Source organism: Oryctolagus cuniculus, chromosome 13, assembly GCF_051225735.1.
Source record: "Oryctolagus cuniculus isolate XC-2025 breed Fujian yellow rabbit chromosome 13, ASM5122573v1, whole genome shotgun sequence".
Taxonomy (NCBI): Eukaryota; Metazoa; Chordata; class Mammalia; order Lagomorpha; family Leporidae; genus Oryctolagus; species Oryctolagus cuniculus.
In genome coordinates, this window is record NC_142879.1 from 34011837 (window position 1) to 34036267 (window position 24431).

General features: G+C 39.9%; 1 long non-coding RNA gene across 3 annotated transcripts in view; it reads right to left on the reverse strand.

The window, feature by feature from the left end:
* Positions 1–15563, reverse strand: part of LOC127483538 (uncharacterized) — a 92011-nt gene extending 76448 nt beyond the window's left edge. Inside the window, exon 1 of one of the 3 annotated variants that reach the window (XR_016219656.1) lies at positions 15356–15563. This is a non-coding gene — a long non-coding RNA (uncharacterized LOC127483538). The remainder of the gene's footprint in view (positions 1–15355) is intronic. The other 2 variants (XR_016219655.1, XR_016219654.1) reach the window with 2 other exon arrangements.
* Positions 15564–24431: the final 8868 nt, after the last annotated feature.

Below are 24431 nucleotides of genomic sequence, written 5' to 3' on the forward strand. Positions count from 1 at the left end.
TTGAAAGAACAGTTTGTTTTCATTGTCATTATTGTTGTTTACACAGTAGTGTTTCTATCCCAGCAATTCACAAAGGCCTCAATCTTCATCAAAAACTGAGTATTATTTTTAGTAGCAGTTTCCAAATATACTTGGGAAGAAGAGGCATTTTAGAACTTAGGTAACAAAAATCATCTACTTTTGAATGCCTAATATGCTTCTATATTTTCTCAACCCTCAAACAACTCTATAGTAAGAAATCCCACTTTACAATGAAAAATCAAAGGCTCTGGGGCAGGTGTGGTAATGTAATGGGTTAAGCCAGCCACTGCTTGAGATGCCCAAATCCCATATTTCCATATCAGGAGTCTTGGGATTGAGTCCCAACTCCACTTCCCATCCAGCTTCTTGCTAATAAGCCTGGAAGCATCAGATTATGACTCAATTACTTGAGTCCCTGCCACTCATGAAGGAGATTTCAATGGGCCATTTGGACAGGCATTTAGGGAGTGAACAGCAAGAAAAAGAAAAAGATTTCTCTCTCTCTTTCTCTTTCTCTCTTTCTTTCTCTCTTTCTCTCTCTCTCTAACCCCTCTTTCCCTCCCTCCCCTCCCTCCCCTGCATGTATGTGTGTGTGATCACCTTTTGAATACAATTTTGAAACCATTATTTTAAAACATTAACTGATAGAATAAATAAAGGGGAGAGTGATCCAACATGGGAAGTGAGATACTCAGCAGACTCATAGAATGGCAGATGTCCTAAACAGCACTCTGGCCTCAGAATCAGCCCTAAAGGCATTCAGATCTGGCTGAAAAGCCCATGAGAGTATTTCAGGCATGGAAAGCCAAGACACTCTGGCAAAAGATCTCTGTGAGGGAGATCCCAGTGGAAAGAACAGGTCATCAAAGAAGGAGGTACCTTTCTCCGAAGGGAGGAGAGAACCTCCACTTTGACTATGACCTTGTCTAAACAAGATAAGAGTCGGAGAACTCAGAGGGCTTCCATAGCCTTGGAAACTCATGACTGCAGCATAGGGAGATTACTGATGCCATAGACAGGAGTGTCAATTGGTAAAGTCAACAACAGGAGTCACTGTGCACTTACTCCTCATGTAGGATCTCTGTCCTTAACGTGCTGTGCATTGAGATTTAATGCTATAACGAGTACTCAAACAATATATTTCACTTTGTGTTTCTATGGGGGTGCAAACTGTTGAAATCTTTACTTAATGCATACTAAACTGATCCTCTGTAAAAAAAAAAAAAAAAAAAGAAAAGAAAAGAAATTATCAACTCCCAACTTGACTCTCACTGGGATTAAACATGACAATAGGTCTGATCTGACTTCATCATCATTTAAAAAAAATCATCTATTATTTTTCACTTTATGTTTCTGTGCGGGAACAAACTGTTGAAATCCTTACTTAATGTATACTAAGCTGACCTTCTGTATATTAAGATAATCGAAAATGAATCTTGATGTGAATGGAAGGGGAGAGGGCGTGGGAAAGGGGAGGGTTGTGGGTGGGAGGGACGGTATGGGGGGGAAGCCATTGTAATCCATAAGTCGTACTTTGGAAATTTATATTCATTAAAAAGAAGTTAAAAAATAAAAAAAATTATTTAAAAACATTATTTAAAAAGAATCAAAGTCTCAGAAAGATTAACCATCAGAAGATAAACAGAGATGTTAACCACATCATATAATCACATATTCTAACACCACTACCATCATCATCATAAGCAATGAACAAGTCCTTCCAAATGCAGCACCACTTGTGTGATTGCCAACCTAACTCTATAGAGTCCTCATCCAACTGTTTGCCACACTGCTACTGATTCTCACACAGTTATGCTGTCCTAGCACAGAATTGTTTTCGCAGAACAGATCCAAACAGAAAGTAGCATTAACATTAATATGAATAAATCTTTCCTGAAACTCAGAAAGGTGGATCTAAGGAGGAAACAGAGAGTCATACTGGTTTTGGTGCTTGGCACATTCATGCTTGATGATCTGAGCAACACACAGTGTCTCTCCCAGTGGTGCAACCCATTCCCAGCAGCCTAGATGGAGTTGGTGGTGAATATCCAGTCATCAGAGCAGGAAATGGACTCAACACCTAGTGTGAGCCAAATTATGATTTCATTCAGGGACTGTTTCTTTTTTTTTCTTTCTTTCTTTCTTTTTTTTTTTTTTTTTTGGTTTGTTTGTTTTTGTAGTTGTACTGCATGCACTCAAGAGAAAAAAAAAATTAATGTGAATGTTCAGTTCAACTCTTGCCTTTGAACAACTCTTATTGAAAAAAATGCCCATACAAAGTAGGCACAGTGGGAATGAGCAGATTTTAAAGTGTACCCTCAAGGAACTTGTGAAATGGTTGGCACAAATATTTAGAGATGAATAGGCCACACTGACAATCACAAAATAAATCTGTGGAGCATTCCACTTCCTGTGTGAAAGAAAACTTAAGTATACTGAAATAACATCTTATTCGTCTCCTAAGGCACAATATATCTGCCATAATTGACTTTTTAACCACTCATGCCTGCTGTTTAGGAGCCCCTACCGAGAGCTCAAAGTTTTCTGTGCCAGAGTCAGAGGCCGAGACACCTATTACTAAACTCTTCCCACATTCTGCCTCCCATTGTTTTCACACTCTCTGAACAAAACAAAAGCAGGTGTGTAATTTAAAGATCAATATTATATCTATAGTCAATCTCTTGGCTGTGCCAACATCCTTCTTAATCTTCACTTAATCCATTCATAGTATAATCCTGCCCATCACTGAGGACAATTAATATGACACAGATTGACACTTTTTATCCTAGTGGGCAACCTGGCTCTCATTAGAGACAATTAAATTTGAATATGCACCCTCCATAAAATAAAGCATACTTAAAGTTTAATCTGAGACAAAAGAGCCAAAAGCAGTATAATTAAGCCATTAACAAAAACAAAACAGAGAAAAATGCAATAAAGGTAGACTCTAATCTGCTAGTCTCTATTTTGACCATAGGGTAAAAGTTCAAAAAATTGTTCATCTTTCCATCATTGAAAAGGAGTGAACGGTTGAGGACTTTTTTTTTTTTTTTTTTTTTGAGAGGTAGAGTTACAGAGAGTGGGAGAGACAGAGAGAAAGGTCTTCCATCCACTGGTTCACTCTCCAAATGGCCTCAACAGCCAGATCTTGGCCAATCTGAAGCCAGGAGCCAGGAGCCAGGAGCCAGGAGCTTATTCTGGGTCTCCCACATGGGTCCAGGGCCCAAGCAATTGGGCCATCTTCCGTTGCTTTCCCAGGCCATAGCAGAGAGCGGGATCAGAAGAGGAGCAGCCAGGACATGAACCAATGCCCATATGGGATGCTGATGCCAAAAGAGGAGGCTTAGCCTACTACACCACAGGGTCGGCCCCTGAAGACCTTTATTCAGGGAAATTCACACTTGGGAAAGAAAAGATAAAACTCATTTTCCCCAATTCTTTTAAAATTTTGCACTAAAATTTTTGCTTTGGGGTTGACTTCTTTGGTGTACTGCCTTAGCCTCTTGTTTCTCATTTTGTCAATAGAAATAAGCTTAGCTCTTAGAGGCCACTGAGTCCCATTCCTTCTTTTTCCAAAGGCACAGCAGGAGTCCAGAGGAACTCAGCAGGCCTCCAAGATAGAGCCAAGTGTCCTGACTTCAGCTCCTCTGTTACACACAAAGAGTAAGGGGGACACTCGTGTCTCACACAGGAAGACACTTATGCTTAACCTGAGTTTGCACCTACAGGGGCTACTGAGGAGACATCTTTCCTGTTGAGCATGATGACATCAGAGTGGGCCAGTGTCTTCCCATAGGCAACCTACGGTTCTGGCAAATAGGACCAGGTTAGAATTGAAGTTGCTGGTGGAGAAGTGGCTTCAGAAGAGAAAGGATGAGAGTCCACGAGAGCTGCAAAATGACATTGAAAATGAGACTATGCGGCTTTCAAGTTCCTCTTGTGGGTCCTCTGAAGTTTTTTTTAAGTTCTTCAGTTGCATAGATTTGGTTCTCTGGCACCCTTTGCTTTCTGGCTGTCAGTATCTTCTTTGTCCTTTCCTACATACAAAAATGATAGGGCCAGGAAGGGGGAAGGTTCCAACAGCGTGCTTGCTTTCATCCAGTGCAGCCCAGTGCTGCGTTGCAACCAGTCTTCGAGCGACCCCTGCCGGTTACATCAGAACTCTTTGTTTCACACACCCTTTCTCAGTGTTCAACCCAAGTTCTGAAAAGAGGTTACTACACTTCGTGTTGACACTGCTAATGACGGAAGGTTACAGATGCTGAGCTTCTGTAAACTCAGTTGGAAAAGATTGGAAAGCAGCAAAAATTAAGTTGATAAAACTTGCTTCCTGTGCGACTGTCTCCTTAATTCAAGTGGAACGTTACTCACCAGTGGGCTAAAAAGCCTTTAATGTTAAACATCTACTTTTACCAGGAAAATAGCACTGTTTATTCCACTGGTAATATCTTGTGTCGAAATCTAAACAGTATTTCTTCTCTAATGGGAGTGAGAGAGAGAGAAAGAGAGAGAGAGAAAGAGAGAGAGAGAGCCCTGCCAATCAAACAAGAAAGAGAAGCTGGCATCAGATAGCAGTCCTCTGTTCCCAGAGGGGCAAACAATCTCATATTCATTCACACAGGACTACTGTAACTTTAAAAACAATGTCAAAAGGAAAAGGCTAAGTCGCAAAAAGAAAGTGCTCTGTGCTTGTTTGTTACATTGCTTTTCTCTCTCATATTCCTCTCTGAAAGAAAAAAAATAAAAGCTGGTATACTTTCTGGTTTCCTTAAAGACTAATGTAGGCCAGCGCCGCACTCAATAGGCTAATCCTCCGCCTGGCGGCGCCGGCACATGGGGTTCTAGTCCCCGTCGGGGCGCCGGATTCTGTCCCGGTTGCTCCTCTTCCAGGCCAGCTCTCTGCTGTGGCCAGGGAGTGCAGTGGAGGATGGCCCAAGTGCTTGGGCCCTGCACCCCATGGGAGACCAGGAGAAGCACCTGGCTCCTGGCTTCAGATCAGTGTGGTGCTGATCCGTGGCAGCCATTGGAGGGTGAACAAGACCTTTGACCTTTCTCTCTGTCTCTCTCTCTCTCTCTCTCTCTCACTGTCCACTCTGCCTGTAAAAAAAAAAAAAAAAAAAAAAAAAAAAAAGACTAATGTATATTTACAGAAGCACCCAAGCCATGGATTACTTTGAATTCAGTAGCTCTTGCATCTACAATAGGCCGACTGTGTTTCAAAGGGTTTGGCCACCCATCATGACCCTCTATTCTGTCTGTCGTCCATTAATGTAAACACAGGCTCTCTCAGAAACATTCAGAAACCCAGAATCATTCACGTTTTTCATGTTACCTTCTGGATATTGTACCAAAAGGGGGAAATGTTACCAAGAGATATTCCAATATGACTCCCATAGTGGTTTTTTTTTCCCATAGTGTTTTTAAGCAAGTTTCCCATCTACTTGCTATGAGCAAAAAAGAATAGGCTTCCTTCTCCTTTGCCAAGGTCCATTTTTATATCAGGTAGACAAGGCTTATTACTAACAAATGATAGACTACTAATGGAACAGCACACAGCAAGCAGAGTCTTCTCAAAGCAGTGAAATCAGATAAGGTTTTGTGTTGCCTATGGAAATGTTTTTTTTTTTTTTTTAAGATTTATTTATTTATTTGAAAGAGTTACAGAAGGGCAGAGAGAGGACTTCCATCTGCTGGTTCACTCCCCAGATGGCCACAACAGCTGGAGCTGTGCCAATCTGAAGCCAGGAGCCAAGATCTTTTTCCCAGTCTCCCACAAGAGTACAGGGGCCCAAAGACTTGGTCCATCTCCTACTGCTTTCCCAGACCACAGCAGACAGCTGAATCAGAAGTGGAACAATCAGGATTCTAACCAGCACCCATCTGGGATGCTGGCACTACAGGCAGCGATTTTACCCACTACGCCACAAGGCTGGACCCTGGAACTGTTTTTTAGAGCAGTATAGTTTCCACTCATACCATGATAAATAAATAACATATATAGAACTTTAGAAGAATGACAACTTTTAAAAGAAAGAAAACAGAAAACTGATCCTTGAATTTTTTTTTTGTCAATTAATGTTTCCAGCTACATTTTAATTCTTCCCTTTTGTGTCATAAAAACAAAAAAACTGCACAACCAAAAATCAAGGTTTCCCAAAGAATTGCCTTTCCTTCCATCACTGGATCAGGTGATTTGTGGGATCCACAAAAGTTCCCCCTTGAACTTTATTCACTAGAAAACAATATTGGGCTATATTTCACATAGAACCTTCCATGGATCTAAAACAATGGAAGAAAAAAAATCACTTAGGTTGTCTCAAATTCATTTGCCTTTTGGCAGTTAAAAAAAAGAAAAAACATTGCCTCCCAAACTCGATTCACAATTTTATTGAAGCTATCGAAAAAGGGAACGCAAAACAAGATCCTTTCTCTTTTTATGGAATAGGAATTTAAAGGCATTGCCTAATTATTCCTCAAATATCTGAATACAAAATATCTACATACCACAGATAATTGAAAGCTACATTTTCTGGAAGAGGCCTCTCACATCCTTATGCTAAGCTCAGTGTTGTGGTTAGATATCCCCTACTAACAGAAGCTAAGTTAAAGCTCCCCACCCCCCACAGAAATGCTGAGCACTAGTTTTACAGAGAATTGGACATCGCAATTCACAGTTGGGATTGTTTCCATTTATCACAACCATGACTAACTGCAAAATTACACTTCTCATAAACCCCTCATTTTCAATAAAGCAATATCAGAAAATAATTTGACCTATTTATTCACAATTCTTTAATTACATGACCAAGTGATCCAGAAATTACTATTCTCCTTCCCAATCAATCACGCACCACTTTCTCCCAACAACACGCATGTTTAACCTCCCCCAAAGACATTGAAAAAGTAATGCTCCAAACGCACCATAACTCCCAAGTCTATATCTTTGCTATTGGTCTCTATGCCTGTTGAACTCCTATTCATCCTTCAAAACTCAAAAGTAAATACCTCCAACTATTCCTCCTCTTCAAAACCAGTAGTCCCTTGAGTGTGACGCATGAATGTCTTGTATCACAATTACCTATGGTGCTTGTTAAAATAGCAGAATCCCAAGCTCTTTATCCACCTAATAAATCAGAAAGCCTAAGGTGGAGCCCCAGAATCTGCATCTTACACCCCCACCCCTCAGGAGATTCTGCTGCAAATATAACCATTTATTTTATTACCCACATGATTCTGACTAATAGTAGCAGGTAATAGTTATTGAGCTCCTATTGTATATCAGGCACTGTTCTAAGCTTGTCATATGTGTATTATTGCATAACTTTATAAAACAGCACCATTTTCATGCTCATTTATATGTTGATTATCATCTCAGAGATAGTGACATTAGGAATCTTACCCAAGAATACACAGCTGGTAAATACCAGAGAAAAGACAGTTCCAAGCAGTTGCATTCCAGGGCCTGTCACTAAGTCATCAGGTTTTACAGTGTCTGAAATAATTAGTTGTCCTCTTTCTCTAATAGCCTGTGAATTTTCTTTTTTTTTTTTTTTTTTTTTTTTTGACAGTCAGAGTTAGACAGTGAGAGAGAGAGAGAGAAAGGTCTTCTTTCCGTTTCCGTTGGTTCACCCCCCAAAATGGCCGCTACAGCCAGCGCACTGCACTGATCCGAAGCCAGGAGCCAGGTGCTTCCTCCTGGTCTCCCATGCGGGTGTAGGCCCAAGCACTTGGGCCATCCTCCACTGCTTTCCCAGGCCACAGCAGAGAACTGGACTGTAAGAGGAGCAACCGGGACAGAATCAGGTGCCCTGACCAGGACTAGAACCTGGGGTAACAGGGCCGCAGGCAAAGGATTAGCCAAGTGAGCAATGGCACCGGCTGCCTGTGAATTTTCTAAAGACAGGAATTTTATCTTTTCATCTCGGTCACTGCAACACTCACAATAGTATATGTAATACCCAATAAATGTTCATTGATTGCTTATAATGTAGAATAAATCAAGATACCATGATTTTGTCCATAGATATCAATAAGGTTTTTAAAAAAAGCCCACATAGACCATAAAGATAAATAAGTAAATATAACAGTGCTTTGATGAAATACCAATGAGATTATGTCTGACCTTCATTAAAAATCATAATGGGGCAGGCATTTGGCATAGCAGTTAAGATGTTACTGGCACTTGCATTCTATTTTGGAGTCCCTAGGTTCAAGTCCTAGCTCCAGGACTGATTCCAGCTTCCTGCTAATGCACACCTTGGAACAGCAGTGGTGGTTCAAGCACTTAGATCCCTGTCATCCTCATAGGAAACCCAGATTGAGTTCCGTGCTCCTAGCTTTGACCTGGCCCAGACTCAATTGTTGTGAGCACTGGGTAATGAACCAGTGAATGGAAGATTTGTCTGTGTCTCTCTGTCTCTCTGATTTTCAAATAAAATCAAAATAAGTAGATTTTTCAAAACCTAAATAATGTGATAAATACAAATAATTCATACCAGAAACAAAAGCCTATACAATATCATGCAATAATACCTCAGACAACAGACCTAGGATCAAGGAGATGCCCAAGAAATTATTAGTGACCTCCAAATAATATTTTCATGTCTTTTGATCTAGTACAACTGCAAAAAAATAAAAAATACATAAGAGTATACAACAGTTTCATTTTGTGGAATGGCACATTACTCCTCTCCTTCCTTATTAAATAATACCTTAAAACTATAGCCCATGGGGCCAGTGCTGTGGCACAGTAGGTGAAGCCACCGTCTACAGTGCCAGTATCCCATGTGGTACCATTTTGAGTCCCAGCTGCTCTTTTTCCAATACAGCTCTCAGCTATGACCTAGGAAAGCAGAGAAAGATGGCCCAAGTCCTTGGGCTCTTGCACCCCACTTGGAAGACCCCAGAGGAAGCTCCTGACTCCTTGCTGCTGGCTCCTGACTTTGGATCAGCCCAATTCTGGCCCTTGTAGCCATCTGGGGAGTGAACCAGCAGATGGTAGACTCTCTCCTCTCTCTCTCTCTCTCTCTCTCTCTCTCTCTCTCTCCGTTTGCCTCTCTGTAACTCTGCCTTTCCAATAAGTAAATAAATAAATCTTTTAAAAAATAATAAAACTACCACCCAATATCTGGGTTATGTCAAGTTTTTAAAATCTGTGAAGAAGCATCAGCTGTAGAGGGTTTGTAGTGCCATTTGAGCTTGGCTCTGCTCCCCAAAAGGCACAGTCATCCCTTTCCCCAAGGTGGGAGGGTTCAGGTGGGCCCAACTATATTGGAAATGCCACAGGTGTTACTCATCACTTCCAACAAAGAAAAAAAATCTGGATTCTGAATTATGAACAAATGGCAAGCTATTTACAAAACTAGATTAGAACTAACTTGCTTTGTCTACACTTAGCCTAGACCTTGGTTAAGTATTAGGCTCCTGGCTATTGAAGTCATTTTGGAGTGAACCAGCAGAATGGAAGATCTCTGTTTCTTTACACACCCTCTCTCTTGTTTGTGTATGTGTGTCTTCCTCTCTGTCTTTCAAATAAATATTTTTAAATTCCAATAAAAACTTAAATTTCCATAAGCTGCTCAGCCATATATTTAGTACTTATGTATACATGTATATATGTATACATACCTATGTACCCCTCCGTTTTTTATATTTTATCCAATTGTTTTTGATGCTATGTACATGTACAAATGGCCATGGTCCTCAAATTTCTAATCTGTCTCTTCATCTCTCACATCTTCCAAGTGCTTGACTAAGCCAGGATCACAATTACCTACTTCTGGGTGTACAAACTCCACGTGATGCTGATCCTGATGAGATTTTTAGATAAGTTGAAGTGAGTCCTGATTCTTAGTCTGGAAACCCCATCAGAAGAGAACTCCAGGCTCCAGAAATTAACAAATTCCTTTCCTGTCTCCAGACTAAGAAATAAGAACCATTGTTTTAGGAAAATGCATACACAACACCCGGCAAAAGTGTGTGTCATGTGCACTGTCCAAATGTAACATAGTTTGCTGTGAGTGACTTGGAAGTTCAGAATAAACACACGGAGCAAGCACAATATTTAAAGACAAACTGTTCCAGACATTTGTCCTGCAGCACAGTGCATGTGGCTGTCCTGATGCAGATAGTTTGCTTTCTACATTTATAACTCCAGGGCAGCCCAGTGGTCTGGTCATGTGGAGCTAAGACCAAATGATCAGGCAGAATAATTAGCAGCCTTGCCTGTACAGAGCAGAGTAGTCAGCCCCCCAGTACTCTGAGTGGTGGAAAGTATGTCTCCCTTTCATTTCTGAGAGTGGTTGTGACAATGGTGATGAATCCTGTAGCCAATGTCAGCTCCTCAAGGACCTACAATGAAAAGTAGAGTTCTCACCACCGAAAGTAAGATTTTATTTGATTTCTGTTTCCTTTTGTGATTTGCCTGCAGATTCTTTTGCCAAAGAATGCAATAGCTTTATAAACAGTGACATGAGGACAGAGCTCAACTTTCTAGTCTAAGTCAGAAGTGGTTTGGTTTGGACTCACTAAAGGGAAGCATTCTGTGTTCAGTCCGATTGGTTCGCTCAGTCTCCTTCTACGGAAGTCTTACCTCCCAACTTTCAGAACCACAAAACATGAAACCATTCATCTCTCACTTTAGAGCTCTGCCTGAGCCACTCAACACCCCTAACAGAGGCAGGCTTCTCTCCATTCAGGGAAGTTTGTTTCTCAGAGCCAAGCACATTTCTATAAATGCTTCACGTGGGAAGGAACAAAACCAATAAGTCAGAAACAGACTCAGAAATGATGAGGAGTGTTTCCTCTCTTCTCCTAGCAAACTTGCTGCTCCATGGTGATTTTCCGGTGTGATCACCATGCAAGGCTTGGCTGACTGTCAGTAAAAGAGCATTTGGCTACAGAGCATTATGACTTTTACATTTGGGGCCATTGCTTTTAATGAATGCAAATGTGCCAGTAAAAAGAACTAAAGTACACAATTTATGCTTCACAGCAATATGCTCTGATGGGCAAACACTCCAGATGTTTGGAAAACTGGTCTCATTTATCTTTCTCAATAATGGAAGGCACTGTGAGGATAACAGTACTGGGACCTGAGATCCACTCCCAAGTAAAGCCTCACCTAATGCCAGTGAAACTCAGGACTGTCAGGTTCTCAATGTTGTACCAGTCAGTCATCAAACACTGATTGATCATTTTTGCCTGATCCAAATGGACCAAATGTTCCACTTGAATAGGCCATCCCTAAGAAGTTTTACATTTATAAAATAACATTGTATACAAAGCACATTCAAAGCATGATGCTTTTTCAGTCCTGACAACAGCCCTGCTAAGTAGCCAATCCTCTTGTCCTTATTGCACAGTAAAGAAAACCCCACTAGGGTTCAATATTGTACCCCAAATCACCAAGCCGGTAAGTTTAGAGCCATACATGGGACTGGTGTCATCCCACTACCCCTCAGCTATGAACATTAACAAGACACTGAGTCTTGTCATCTCCTAGGAAGTTAGCCATGTCCCCAAGGGTATTACAAAGTTTCCCTAGGACTCACACAGCCATGGAGTTATAGGAGGGAGAAGTCCTTGCAGTTCCTGCTTACCCAAAAACAGCTGGGCTACTGTACTCAAATCTGCCACCATATAAATCATCCTTGTATAGCACATATCATCAAGAAGAGGGAAAGTGAGAAGGTGAACTTGTGTTTATGGCAGAGTGATTCCAGAGAGTCTGGAATCAAATTGTCCAACTTGGAACACTAGTTCTGCACCTAAGTTCCTACGTGACCTTAAGCAATTTGAACATTTTCTTTGCCTTTGGGTTTTGTGTGTGTGTGGCCCATATCCTATATCAGAGTGTCTGGGTTAGAGTCCAAGCCCTCTTTCTGATTCTAGCTTCCTGTTAATGCATACCCTTTGAGGAAGCAAGTATATCTGAAGAAGTTGGGTTGCTACCATTCACATGGGAGGTCCAAATTAGCTTCCTGACTCCAGCCTGGTCCAGCTCCAAGTGCTGCAGGCAATTGGGGAGTGAATCATTTGGAAAATAAACTCTCTCTCTCTTCCTCTCTCTGACTTGCTCTCTGTCTCTCTGCCTTTCAAATAAAATGAAAATTATATTTTTTAAAACAGGGTCACTATAAGAATTAAATAATATGAATAGTAGATCCACATGGCACATGACAAGCACTCACTGTTAATATGCTTATCATCATTAATTTTACATTTGTATAATACTTATAAACTAATTTTATTCCAAAGTGAATATTAACATTTCCTGTATGAAGACAGCCTGATAAACATTAGCAGAGTATCTGGCACTGCACTTGGCACCCAGGGCATCAGGAGGCAATCATAGTCTCCTTGGTAGAGAAATGTGCTCCAGTATAGGAGTATCTTGACTTATCGACAGAGTAAGCAGGCATTAATTGGAGCTCATTTTTCTAATTTTTCAAGATTTGGAAAAAGAAATTTTATGCAGGACCACACAGGCATGCCTATCTGCATCTGGTAAAATAAACTTCTGGCAGTTCTTGATCCTTTACTTTATTTCCCAAAAACAATGCTTGCCTTCTATCCCATTCTCTTGAAATTTTGCTAATCAACTCCATATTTGGTTTGAAAACAAAATTAAAACAATGGAGTATGTATAAATTAAGTTTACTACTTAAGCAGAAATTTAAATTGGTGTACTTCAAATTTCAGGCCATATGGTTCTAAGGAGTGAACATAAGAGGTTTGGCAGATGGAAATGTACTCATGCATTTATGCAGCTAGCCAAAACCAGCTAGCCAACCAACCACTCAGCCAATATGCCAAGGTAGAGGTCCTGAACTAAAAAACATGGCCCTGACATCACAGATTTACCATTTAGCAAGACTGATAGCCATTAAGCAGTAAACTAATGAACAAATGATTACAAAATAAGGGCTAAAGGAAAACAAGATGTCAGGAATGACTTCTCTGAGGACAGATGTTAAACTGAGGCACACAGAAGAGACCAGCCCTACAAAGGACAGATGGACAAGCTGCTAATAGGACAGCAAAGCAGCCTGAAACAGAAAAGAACTTGGATTTGAAGACTCAGAAGAGACCATCACTATAAAAGCTTGGGATGGGGAGCTCAGGAGAGATGGTGCTTTGCTCCAAAGATCTGGGAAAGGACTTTTTCCTGAGGAACTGGACCAGGACTTTCCAGATCCTATCTAAGCAAAAGGATTCCTTAACTTATGTTTTCATTTCAAGGAAATTTCAATTCATTTCTAACTTAGGATTAAAAATGTTGGCTCCCTGAACTCTTGGCCAGAGCCATCTCACTCCTATACAATTCCATACCCTTGCCCTGCCCAGTGCTCTGTACTGGAAAGAGCACAGGTGACCTTTGTTCTGGAGCTAGCACTACCAGCAGTGTGACTTTGAACTACTTGCCTGCCATCACAAGCTTTGACTCCAGCTAATGTGAATGGGATCAGATGATCTCAAAGATCTCCAATTGGATCAAAACAGGAATGAAGAGAAAACTGTTCCAGAGGCAGTACAGTATGGTGATTCAGAGCCTGAACTTTGGTGTTAGAAACCTAGTCTCCATAACAACTCTGCATCTAACTCTGCTAACTTGAGCAAGTGACTATCACCCTAAGCCTATCTCATCTGTAAAATAAAGATAGCAGCCATACCTACTTTGATGGGCTGTTAGAAAGAACCATAGACATGATTATTTACTATGCCATTAAGATTGTCTAAATGCCTTGGGCTTGTTTCTTACAACAGGATGGCAGGACTTGGATAGGGTGTAATAATAATGGGTGTTAAGACTTGAGGCATAATCCCAAGCAGGGCTTGGAACTTACTCTCATGAATCAGCATCTATTATGCCAGTCTTAAGGGTGAACCAACATGAAGTAAGATTGGATCTGTTTGGAGCCCAGAGGTAGAGTCTGGTCTGGAAACTTGAGGCTGTTGAAAGGTTTTCAGCTGAAAAGGTATTTGCTCACTTGATGTGAAACACATGGTCCACTGGGAACCTCAAGAAAACATCAGCCATGCACAGTTGCCATCTCCTATGTGTAAGGAATGGGAGGGAGCATTTGGACAAAGCTTTATTCTAGTAGATACAGTCACTGCCAGCCAGGGAAGAGGAAGGAAAAAAACAATTAAACTTCTCACATGAGCTAAATCAAATAAGCCCACCAACCTCTTAGTAAAATATACAGGCATTACGCCAGGCTGTCTTGACACATGTTTAAAGACTACCCAGCTTTCAAAGGAATTGAATAAATAGACTTCAAGTTGTGTGGCTCTTGGGAAAATTTCAAAAGAGTAAATGCCATTTGATGGCATCGTTTTCCTCTTGCTCATAAAAATCACACAAATCGCAGAGTTGGAAGAGGAATAAGAGATCATCTCTTCCCAACTCAATTTCTAACTCATTCATTTCAGTGGCAAAATGATTCTAACCAAAATGATCGCTGAGTTCTAATTGTGACTCAACCTTTTAACCAAGTAAGAAGAGATCTGGAATTGAAATGGACACCAGGGAGCAAAATATAGATCTAATCTTGGCCATATTTTTACTTCTCTGGAAGTTCAACCATTTAATTGCAGGTTCATTATGAAGGTTTCTGAGAATACACTTTTACAAGTGCTTCCCAGTCAAATTCATCTTTTGACAGCAAAAGTGTTTCCTTGACTTGACTGCTTCTCATTGTTAGTCATTTGAAAAGTCAGAAGGGGTTGAGGACAGAAGACAACAGAGAACAGAGGCCAGATCTAGTTCTATTCCTAATTCCATGCAGAGGAACACAGTGATACATAGTCATCATCAAAAAAGTTCATGAGTGGGTTATGGGGTCTTGCTTTCTCAGTTTCAATGTTCTACACAAAAAAATGTCAGGATAAACTGCTACCAATTTGTGTGTAGCCTATAGCTGATATATTGTGAAAAAGGAAAAAAGGAAATGAGGGAGGTGACAAACAAGAAAGCATGTGGAAATACACTAAAATATGAACTCAACAATTATAGTCACTCATTTAAGGCTGGGCCTGTACTCTATGCTCTATATATGTTCTCATATTGGTCCTCAAAATTTTGCAGAGGAAGGGGTACTTTTCCTATTACAAACAAAAAAAACTTGATGGTTTGTTATTTGTTATTACTTCATAGGGTCAGGATAACTTCTTCTCTTTGTAAAATGGAGATTCTGCTTTGAGAATGGGAAGCACATGTTTACTGCTTTATGTTTGTCTAGTATCTAAATGTACTGAGTGAGGCAGCTGACCAGCCAGCAGACCATGAACCCGGAAGGAAGCTACTAGGGGAAATAGAGGTGTGACTTACCCTTTATGTGAGAGCACAGGAGACCAAAGAGCAGAATAGGGGTTGTTGAGCAGTCGGAAATCCCTTCTCTCTGGCCTGCTTCTCCCTGACCCTACTTCTCTCTGGTCAAACTGTTATGTCTCTGAAAAAGTAGTTGAAGCACAGGTGAAAGTTACTTCTTCTCAATCTAGCCTGATGGCTTATCTTAACTGAGTTTGCGTCACTGCTGAACACTGACTTTAGTGGAATGATCTGTAATATAAATTACACTTAAACATATACAGTGTTCTGTTTTAGAAACAAAATATGTCTTATATTTTAGAATTGCAAAGACGGAGGCATTTAAGGGAACAGGCTTGTAACAATAGAGTCAGCACAGAACAATCTTCTCTAATTGGTGGGGAAGGTCCTCATTTTTCCATAACGGCATCTACATCACATCTCCAGATGCTCTGCCAGATTGTTAACTCTACATCCCACAGCATCTGACTTTGGCAAGCTTAGATCAGGACACACAAACTGAAGCCAAAACCGCCTGGGAGCCATGTGAATTAAAGACCAAGGCTCAATTAGTGGGTCAAGAAACAAGCTAATCAATTAGCAGCCTGGCTTTCTCCAACTCACCAAATTAAGATGCCTTTGAAAGCATAACTGATCTTTGTAAATGAACTTTCCCCTCCACTCCCTCCTCTGGGAGATTAGACATTATAAGAAAATAATTGTATGAATCATCTATATTTCTGGAAAATTCCAAGCACCTCCAGGTGTGACCCAGATGGTGTGCACTTAAGAGAGAAAACTATTTTTTAACAATCAGGCCCATACCTATACAAACTCATAAACACCAAATCCTTACTTCCCCCAGGATTCCCCACCTCTCCGTCAAGGTCATCAACAGTACCAATATCCCCCTCCCCCACATCCATTAAAATCCTAAAGAGACAGAAATCTAACAATTGCATAAAGTGCCCTGAAAAAGCCCTGTAGTCATTCTGTCTGAATTCAAATCCCAGTGTCACTACTTTCAAGTTGTGCGAAATTGGGCAAGCTATCAAACCTCTCCAAGCCACCCTTTTTTCACCTATAAAATGAGGATGATAGTATCTTCCTCTTGAGATTGTTATGAAGATTAAATGAGTTCATGCCTGGAAAGTAACTAATATCATACCTGACACTGAGTTTGATAGTCAGAAACCAATGATTAATCTGTCCTATACCTACCAAAAAAAAAGAAGGAGGAGCAAGAGGAGGAGGAAAGAGATATTTAGTTTATTCTCTTCATATTTCTGTAATAATTGGAGGATATTTAGCTGAACATCTTTTGGATGTGTGGCAGCCAAGAAGCCAAGAAAAATGGCATGCCCTTTAGAAGAGGGAAGAACAGGAAAGTTAGGAAGAAAGCAAGGGATGTAGCCATCCCCTGAATATTGTTGATGCATCAATTATTGTACACATCATCTTATTTTCTTGAAAAACACACACTACAGAGTGCCAGTGGTCGGTCACATGCCACAATCAGCTGAGCATTGGAACTGAGATTAAAACCCAGGTCTGTTGTTTCTGAGTTTCACCATTTTTCCATTGCACCACCTAAAACATTTACCCACAGTTGAAGTGGCAAGCTTGATCTGAAAATCATTTGCATGTTTCATCTTGTTCTGGAGTGCTATCTTTCCAAACAGTGCTAATGGAAAAAATAGTAATATGCAATATTATTTTCGTTGATGATTGTGCAATTGCTACTTTTTAAACTCAAATTCAGATTGTCTAAAGGGTTATAAGCTTTGGTTTTTGTTATCAATGTAAGACTCTGGTCAAAGGAGGAATTGCATTTCTTAGGAAACATTCTGAATAAAATTAAGTTTAAAAAAGAAGCTGTCTTTCCAAACACCTTCAACTCCACAGGTTTCTAATTAGTCTAGGCATTCAAAGGCCTGCAGGTTTAGGTCTGGAACAGCTGGTCCACTCTCATTAATTGAATTAGGAAGGACAGGAGAAAGAGGATCAGAGAAGTGTTCACTGCATACAAGACAGGCAGCAGATTCCTTGTTCAACTCTTATCCAGATTATTCAAAAAGCTTCTATACAGGTCTCTCAGCTTATACTCTTTTTTAAGTTTTATTTAATAATTATAAATTTCCAAAGTACAACTTTTGGATTATAGTGGCCTTTACCCCCATAACCTGCCTCCCACCTCCTCTCCCACTCCCATCTCCCACTCTCTCTCCCATCCCATTCACATCAAGATTCAATTTCAATTATCTTTATATACAGAAGATCAATTTAGTATATACTAAATAAAGATTTCAACATTTTACCCACCTCTAATCTAGTTCCTGCTTTGTGATAAAAAAGCAATCTTAATAAGCATCAGATCTTGTTATACCCTGGCTCAAAATGCTTTGGTGTCTTCACCTTGCCCTTAGATTCAAGTCTGGGGATGGGTTTAGGTGTAACAGCTAAGTCACCACTTAGGATGCCCAGATTCCCTATTGGAGTGTCTGTGTTCAAGACCTGGCTCTGTTCTTGCTTTCAGCTTGCTGCTACTCTGCACCATGGGAGGTAATGGCTCAAGTACTTGAGTACCTGAATGGGAGACCTAAATTGAGTTCCAAGCTCCTGGCTTTGGTCTAGCCAGGTCTTGGCTGTTGTGAGCATTTCAATAGGATGTATCTCTGTGACTTTGGTGGGACATATCTCTGTGTCGCATCACTGCCTTTCAAATAAAATATTTTTCAAAGGATTGAAGCTTAAAAATATTATAGTATTTAAGGCCCATATAACCATATAATCTGATTCCAACTTCATTTTGGGTCTCATGTTATCTAGGTTTTTTTTTTCTTTTTCTTTTTTTTTTTATTTAGTAAATATAAATTTCCAAAGTACAGTTTATGGATTACAGTGGCTTCCCCCCCCCATAATTTCCCTCCCACTCGCACCCCTCCCATCTCTTGCTCCCTCTCCCATTCCATTCACATCAAGATTCATTTTCAATTATCTTTATATACAGAAGATCGATTCAGTATATATTAAGTAAAGATTTCATCAGTTTGCACCCACACAGAAACACAAAGTGTAAAAATACTGTTTCAGTACTAGTTATAGCATTACTTCACATTGGACAACACATTAAGGACAGATCCCACATGAGAAGTAAGTACACAGTGACTCCTGTTGTTGACTTAACAATTTGACACTCTTGTTTATGGCGTCAGTAATCTCCCTAGGCTCTAGTCATGAGTTGCCAAGGCTATGGAAGCCTTTTGGGTTCGCCGACTTTGATCTTATTCCGACAGGGTTATAGTCAAAGTGGAAGTTCTCTCCTCCCTTCAGAGAAAGGAACCTCCTTCTTTGATGGCCCCGTTCATTCCACTGGGATCTCACTCGCAGAGATCTTCCATTTAGGTCTTCCTTTTTTTTTTTATTCCCAAGGTGTCTTGACTTTCCATGCCTAAAATACTCTCATGGGCTCTTCAGCCAGATCTGAATGCCTTAAGGGCTGATTCTGAGGCCAGAGTGCTGTTTAGGACATCTGCCATTCTATGAGTCTGCTGTGTATCCTGCTTCCCATGTTGGATAGTTCTCTCCCTTTTTGCTTCTATCAGTTAGTATTAGCAGACACTAGTCTTGTTTGTGTGATCCCTTTGACTCTTAGACTTATCAGTGTGATCAATGTTATCAAGGTTTAAAGCATAACTAAATTTGTTTTCCTGACCAACTGTTATCAAATCTCTGCTTCAGACACTTTGAATAACCCAAAATCTGGGAGAGAGAGAGACAGAGAAACCAATACCAACATTCCTTATATTTAGGTCCTCTGGGAAGCCTTTCCACACTCATCATCCAAAGTAGTGCTCAGCTCTGCCACGTCTCCATGCCTGCTGCTTGTTCTATTCCTTTGTTTTCTTCATAATGCTCCTTCCAAGTTCAGTCTTCCTTGACTCCTCAATGGCTGGCATAATGCCTGGATCACGAAGGGTTCTCAATCAAATTATGCTGGGCAAAGAGCAAAGGTGTATTTGGTATGTTATCTTCACTTTGCTTTTCTTCAGATTTCATATAACTACCTCAAATTATGTTATTGGTGTGTTTGTGTACTTTCCTATTGTCTGACTCTCCGACTAGAAAGCAAATTCCACCTGACCATAGAAATTGTAGGGTTCATCATTGGGGCCCTAGTTTCTTTTTTTTTAAGATTTTTTTTAAGATTTCTTTTTTTTTTATTTGAAAGAGTTGCAGAGAGAGGTAGAGACAGAGAGAGAGAGGTCTTCCATCCACTGGTTCACTCCCCAGATGGCTGCAGTGGCCGGAGCCATGCCAATCCAAAGCCAGGAGCCAGGAGTTTCTTCTGTGTCTCCCACGTGGGTGCAGGGGCCCAAGGACTTGGGCCATCTTCTTCTGCTATCCCACACCATAGCAGAGAGCTGGATCAAAAGAGGAGCAGCTGGGACTAAAACCAGCACCCATATGGGATGCTGGTGCATCAGGCCAGGGCTTTAACCCGCTGCGCCACAGCACCAGGGCCCTACTTTCTATAACAGTGTCTAGCACTGTTGAATGAATGAATGGATAAATGAATCAATGAATTATAATATTCTAGGGTCAAGTTCAGGGCCCAAATCAGAATAAATGTTTAATAAATGAAAGAATTCTAATTTACTAACAATTTGATTTTAACCCATGTGGAGGTTATGATTTATGTTTCATGGTCAAAAGCAACAATAGACTAAATTTCATAGATTGATAGTCACCATCAGGAGCAGGGAATTACCTTTTACCTCCCCAAGCCTTTACAATGGTCATCTGTCACAGGTAACCAAATGGAAAATGTTCCCCTGATGTGAGTTTCAGGGTCAACTTTGACTTAGTGGTCATCTCCCACCTTCCCTTAGGGCCAATGAAAATCAATCCTGGGAGATGTTCTGTTGAAACAGAAAAGTAATGTAGCCTTCAAACAGCTGTTTTCATGACCAAATCCCACTTCAGCTCTTTCAAGTATTGCCTGTAACACTCACAAAAGAAAACAAATCTCCCTTGACACAACATTTTGACCAAGTTCAATCTGGTTATTCATGTTATTCCAACTTTTTTTGGCAGAAAAGATAAACATGGTTTCTGGAAAAAAAAAAAAAACATAATCAAAAAAGTACCACCCACGCCCTTCCAAGACCCGGCCCTGGTTTCCAGATGCTCCCTTTTTCAGCTTGGTTTAATTAAAGCTCCATATGTCAGCAACCCATCAGCTTCAGGTGTGATTCAGATTGCCCCAAAGCATCAGAAAGCCTTTCAAACTACGCAAGCAAGGGAGTGAAGTTGAGAAATATTCTCCCCATAACAAAGCCTATCATTACAAGGGTAAGTCTTTTGTGGAGGAGGAGCCAAGTGATTATCTACCCTCCCAGCTTTGAATTTAGAAACAGCAAGGATAACTTGGTTCTAATTCAGTCTGTGTCTTAGATCAATGATGATGCTCCTGCGGGAAGCAAAAGACTTCTGAAAATCTAACTCCTGGTCAAACTTGGCTACCTCTCAAATCATGGCCATGGTATGCAAAAGATGCAAAGAACGATGGGGAGTCTATGCCCTCACACAGTAGAAAGCTCCCAGCATGCTTATTTATGCTTTTTATTTTTCCCTTTAGTGTGTCAGATCTGAACTTTTTAAAGTGCCCCTGGGTCCACAGTTAGACAAAAATGCAATTAGCTAACAGAGTTTGCTGGTACAGTAGCCAAAATTCAAAAGATAACTCCCAAAATGATTCAGTCATAGATGAAAACCAAACTCCTATGGGAGAGGGCCAGGGAATTCTCTTTTAATAAACAAGGCCCTTGCTCAAGACATGAAGCACAGAGTGCCCGGGCCCTGTAAGGACAGCAAGAAAAAGCATGTATAAGTTCCCCAACAAGTCCCATGATATAGAATACATACTAAGCTGGAAACATGTTACATCAATAGGACACTTAGCCAAAACTCAGGAATTAATCCAACATGGGCACAGGCTACTACCTGGGAATAGGAAGCTTATCCAAAACTCTTAAGAGTATTTCATCACACATTTGTAAGACAAATGTGGGACTTACACAAAATCAGAAAATGTAGGTCACTTGTCCTGGTAATTCTGGAAGTTATCAAATATCTTTCTTCTACCACATTTCTAAGTGTAAACAGCAGTTCTAGGTACTATGTAAACACAAGAGTAGCTCACTATCATTTTCTTGATCTTTGGACTTCTAGAACAACAGATGCGAACAATTCATGTCCTTAACTAAGTGATTTGGTTGTTTTCAGATCATGAAGGAAAAGCTGTGCTTCTGTCAGCTCTACAGCAATGTATTTGGCTTAAGAGAGGTCTGCTTACAACAGTATTTTGGTGTAAGCAGCATCTTAAAACATGGTTAGAAGCAGTTAAAAAGTAACAGATGAAAACTGAAAAGGCAGAGTGATGTGCAGCTAGTTAGGGTAGTTTGTCACTGGGCTGTGGGAGGTAGTTCCTCAGATGTTCCACAGAAGCTACCGTAGTAAGTACAACAAAGGAAATAGTAGTAGTAAAAGCGGAAAAAGCAATGGGTGAAGTAGGAGGCACAGATTCTCCTCCTAATTCTCTAACTTGATAATACTCTTGGGCACCACACTTAATATCTATGTCAATTCGCATGCCTATAAAAAGACTAATAGAATTTAACTTAGCTACCACTAAGAGAAAAATGCTTGGGTCATAGACATACATATATACACAAAAGAATTGAGAGCAGGGACTCAAACGCTTTGTCATACTGCTGAAACCCATTATTCACAAAAGCCAAAAGGTGAAAACAACCCAAATGTCCATCAACAGAAGAATGGACAAACAAAATGTGGTATACCCATATAGTGAAATGATCTTCAGCCTAAAACAGAAATGAAATTCTAATTCATATTACAAAATGGATGAACCCAGAAAATATTATGCTAAATGAAATAAACAACACAAAAATAAAAATATTTTATGATTCCACTTATATGAAGTAAGAAAATTCACCTACAGTAGACAAATTCTTGGAGACAGAAAGCAGGATAGAAGTTACTGGGGTTTGAGGCAAAAGGGGATGAGAAATTATTGTGTGATGTATAACTGTATTCTGGGATAGCAAAAAAAAAGAACAGATTTTAGTAATAGTTGTACAACAATGAAATATTCTTAATGCTACTGAATTACACAGCTGAAATGCTTAAAAATTTTAAAGGTAGTGGAGAAGAAAATGATACTGTGGAGTCCAGGGCTGGAATGTATTTTTAGGCAGGATGTTTAAAATGATTAAAATGCTGAATATTCTGTGCATTTTGCCACAATTTTAAAACACACTGAAATAGCAATGGTGCTCAAGGTTTTATCTCCTGGTTAAGGGAAATTTTGGTAAATAAGTAATACCTGTTGGAAGAATTGGAAGTACATATATCACAAGAGACAAATAGAAAAATCTCTTTATATTCTTTGGCAAAATACTATATCTCCTGAAATATTCATCCAATCACATCCAAGGGCAGCTTTAAATAACAATTACCATTGGTTTCAACCAAAATCAATCAGAACTCACAAGTCAAGAGAAGACAGAGTAGAACTTGCAATTAATAAATATGTGGGAAACAGAAGGAAGAACTTGGGCTTAACTTTGCATGAGCCCATATAATCACTCAAATTCTCTGTCTACTAAAATATCTCCTTATATGCATCATAGTAAGCCAATGAAGCCAATCTAAAAAGTCCAAATATTGTATGAGTTCAACTATATGACAATCCAGAAAAACCAACATTATGCAGACATTCAGTGATTTTCAGGATATAAGGGGGTAAAGAGAGATGAAAACATAGAGCACAGAAAATTTTCAGAGCAGTAAAACTACACTGTATGGTGCTATAATGATACATACATTTCACTATACATTTATCCAAAACCATGCAATGTACAACACCAAGATTAAACCTGGATGCAAACTGTAGAGTTTGGGTAATGATGATATGGCAATGTGGGATTACCAATTATAATAAATGTACCACCCTGGTGGCAACTGTTGATAAGGCAGAGGCTATGCATAAGTGGGGGCAAGGAATAAATGGGATAGGTCTGTTTCTTCCTCTCACTTTTATCATGAACCTAAAACTACTCTAAAAAACTTGTTTTAGAAAATAGTTACACAAAAGAATAAAAATAAATTCATATCCTCCTTGAACCTGGGAATTTGATTTTTTTGGAAATAGTGTCTTTGCTGATATAACCAAGTTTAAGATGAGGTCTCACTGAACTAAAGAGGACCCTGTTATCCTAATAAGAGAGAATTTAGACACAGAGACACACTAGAGAGAAGAGGGCCATGTGAAGATGGGGGCAGACATTAGAGTGAGGCAGCTATAAGCCAGCAAACACAGAAGACATGAAGGGATACAGAAGGATACTTCCCTAGAGCCTCTGGAAGGAGGATATAATCCCTGCCAACATCTTGATTTTGGACTTCTGGCCTCCATGATTGTGAAAGAGTAAGTTTCTGTTGTTTTACCATCCAGTTTTCAGTAATTTGCTATGGCAAGCCTAGGAAATTAATACACAGAGGAAGCCACACCTTTCACAGTCTGTACACTGTCTCTTCTTTGATTCTTTCTTGTATACCACGTTCCAGAAACACCAAACTATTTGCTAAAACCCATTCACAACATATAATTCCATTCCTCTGTGCATGTCTATGTTCTGTTCCCTTTATCCTGAATACTCCCCCACCCTTAATAACCTAAAATAATTATACTCATCCTTCCAAATTTTGGTTAAACAGATTAATATAATCTCAGTGAAGTCCTACAGAACATCCAGGCAGCAAAGCTTTCCATGTTCTTCTCTCTATACCTTCCAGGAGCCCAGGTTAGGGCCTGAGTTCTATCCGTTTTCACATTCCTTGTTCCTAACATAGTGTTTGATGTGGGATATGCACTCAAAAAGTTTCTTTAGATTAATTATCACTTAAAGACTTGATGGAAAATAAACCCCCTAAAACTAGCCAAAGAAATTTCAACAGAAAGAAAATGAAGCAATCTTGCAACCTTATAAAGTCTCATTTCACCAACACTTTT